Below are 3,520 nucleotides of genomic sequence, written 5' to 3'. Positions count from 1 at the left end.
AAAAAAAAAAAAAAAAAAAACCAACCAAACAAGCAAAAGAGTTCAGGCATGTACACACATGCAGCTATACAGGAACGCCCTCCTCATGGGAACATTCCATCCTGGGGGGAGGCATCATGAGACTCAGGAAGTGAGCAGGCTTCACACGGGGACCACTGAAACAGAGGAGATTCACTATAGTCCCTCCCCAGGGTACAGAAGCGGGGATCAGCTGCTGGGAGGGGAGACTGGCCAGCAGTTGCCTAGAAGAGAGGTTAGGAGCCTGCCTATCACTCACAGAGCTCCAGGGTCCCTGTTAGCCATGTTAGGGTGTGCTATTAAAGATGCAACCAGCTTTGATTTGCCCATACTCTAATAGGTAACCCCCATAAACAGGTGCACTATCTTGGGCTTTGATGTGATTGTTACTTTGATTTGAAATGGGTTCCTTAACTAGGGTGAGTAATATGTGTGTGTGTGTGTGTGTGTGTGTGTGTGTGTGTATGTGTGTATACATTGTTACTCCAGGAAGACTCTCACACAACCTGTTTGCACATATTTATGCAATACACATACATATTCAAATATATATTACATACAAATACCAGATAAGCACACACACACACAGATTATAGAATGTATTACAGTTGGCACAGGAATCTAACATCCATCCCTTTGTCCCCTTCTAGAAGGTCATAGCCACAATGGTCAGATGGACTCATCACTGGGGCAAGCAGAGGTGTCATTGTGTTGGACGGCTCACCCTCAGAGGAAACCCCTGGGAAATAAGCTGTGTGTGATTCTGCCCAATAGGAAAAGCGCAACATGAAGTGGGGTGGGGATGGCCCCTGGCTACTGGGGTTGTGAAAAAGTGAAATTCTTTTCATGCATGGCACACACAAACAAATTCCAGATGGCTTGAGGCCAGCGTGTGTGAAACAAAACTTGAAAATATTTAGTTGTGAATATAAGACAGTATTTTCATAACCTTGGGGTAGGACAGGGCAGCTTCTACGAGATAAGCCTTGCATCTTGAAACATTTGACTATGCCCAAGCTAAAAAACAGAAGAGCCTCTGGGGCTCACAGGATTCCATAAACAAGTAGGCAGACGAGCTGAGGACCAGCAGAAGATCCTGCTGTGCGGATGAGCACCTAGGACTTACCTGCGGTGGAGAATGAGGTCAGCTGTCAACTCCATCTGTGGGATGGACAAATAAGTTAACAAGGGATTTCCCAGAGCCAGGACAGGATCATAGGAGATGTTCTCCAGCTACTCACTTGCACACACATTCATGTGCATGCATAGGCAGATATGCACAGGCATGCACACATGTACATCACACATGCACACACTGACTAGCAGGTAGACATGTGTCACACACATAAATGTTGGGGAGGGCGGGGGATACAAATCAAGCAGGGGCGTGGCACTGTACCTCCATTAGACTTGCAGAAAGGGACGGAATGACGTAGTGGACAAGCCTGGTGTGAGAGGAGGAGATGCAGGACAGTCTTGGCTGATCCATGTTGGGAAAACCAGGTTGGGAAGCACTGGCTGATGCCTGCTTTTTGTTTGTTTCGGTTTTCCATTGCTACTGTTATTATTGTCTTTTGTTTGTTTGTTTGGTTGGTTTTTTTGTTTGTTGTTTTTTTTTTTTTCTTTGAGACAGGGTTTCTCTGTATAGCCCTGGCTGTCCTGGAACTCACTCTGTAGACCAGGCTGGCCTCGAACTCAGAAATCCGCCTGCCTCTGCCTCCCAAGTGCTGGGGATTAAAGGCGTGCACCACCACTGCCCAGCTGCTATTATTGTTTTGAAACAGGGTCTTATGTTGCCCCTTGGTATTGACCTCTCCACGTAGCAAACAATGACTTTGAACTTCTGAGTCTTCTGCCTTCACCTCCCAAAAGCTGGGACTACAGTGGGGAGCCACTGCATCTAGTTTATGCAGAGCTAGGATGGACCCCAGGGCCTGTTGCCTGCTTGGCCCGCACTCAATAAACTGAGCTTCATCTCCAACCTCGGGGCTATTCTTTTCTAACAAGCTCCCAGGCGGTGTTGCTGCTGCTGACCTGGGTCCCTGATTTGAGAGCTGCTGAACTAGGAGGCCATTGAGTGCAACCACAGGAGCACCCTCTCGGCTGGTGAGAAACTGGTAACCATCCACTGGTTATTGGTAAAGGCTAAATTATGTTCCCTGTCGGATACCGTAATCTCAATCCTGAATCTCTGTGGTCACAACTTTGTGTAGAAGTAAGGTCTTTGCAGGCAGTTAAGTTGAAGTGACTGTGATGGGCTCCGGTATAACAAGATTGGTGCCCTTTTGTTGTTTTAGTTTTTCGGTTGCTTGTTTGTTGAGACAAGGTTTCTCTGTGTAGTCCTGGCTGTCCTGGAATTGGTTTTGTAGACCAGGCTGGCCTTGAACTTACAGATCCACCCCCCGCCTCTGCCTTACAACTAGTGTCCTTATAAGAGGGACAAATCCATGGATGCACTTACCTGAAGTTTGGAGACATGCACATCGCATCCAGGTCTTGCAAACACCAAGCAGTAGCCCAAGGTGAGTGGCATCAGTGCTAGATCCAAATGCTCCAAACCGGCAACCTCCAAGCACTGACGTCATACCAGGACTTGGTGAATCTTTCAAGCACAGAGTTATTGAAATACGGGATAACATTAGCTTCAGGAGGTGCACTGTCCTGGCTCCCCTCCTACTGTGGTTTGAACCTCAACGGTCCCCACAAGCTCATGTGTTCCAACCCTTGGTCCCTACCTGGGGGTGATGTCTGGAGAGATTGTGGGTGTCTGGGAAAGAAAACTCAGCCATTGGTTACCAGGAGCAGCCTTGAGAGTTGCAGCCTGCCCCTCCCCTTCCTCCTCTTCCTCTTTTTTTTCCCCCTCCTGTATCTTTTATTTTCTTTGACAATTTCGTGTGTGTGTCTGTGTGTGTGATGTATCTTGATGCTATTTACCCCCAACCTTGCCTCTTATTCCCCCTGGACATCCCCACTATCCTTCCTACATTCATGCCTTTGTCTCCTTCCTGTCCCTGTCCCTGTCCCTGTCCCTGTCCCTGCCCCCGTCCTTCCCTCCCTCCCTCCCTCCCTGCCCCCCCTTGCTGTCTTTGAGACAGGGTCTAACTTTGTGGGCCAGGCTGGCCTGGAACTCGAACAGAGACCTGCCTAACTCTGCTTCTTAAGTGTTGGGGTTAAAGGTGTTCATCCCTACACCCAGGTTTTTGGTTTTGGTTTTGTTGGGTTTTTTTTATGACCCACTGAGTCTCCTCAGTGCTGCATGCTGGAATGCTGACTGATCTTGTTGGCTAGCTCTTATTTGGACCTTGTACAGGGCACAGTGACTGCCGAGAATCATGCCTGCAACACTGGCCCTTCTGATTATTTCCTCTCTGCTTCCTGATGAGCCAAGTTGTGAGGAGTAGCCACCCTCGCACCCACAGTCAGTCCTCTCCTACCATCATGGAGCCAAACTGTGAGTCAAAAGAAATCTTTGCCTCCCTAAAGTGGCTCTGTCAGGCCAGTT

This window comes from Mastomys coucha, unplaced genomic scaffold, assembly GCF_008632895.1.
Source record: "Mastomys coucha isolate ucsf_1 unplaced genomic scaffold, UCSF_Mcou_1 pScaffold22, whole genome shotgun sequence".
Lineage (NCBI taxonomy): Eukaryota > Metazoa > Chordata > Mammalia > Rodentia > Muridae > Mastomys > Mastomys coucha.
Note: the sequence above shows the minus strand (reverse complement) of the source record.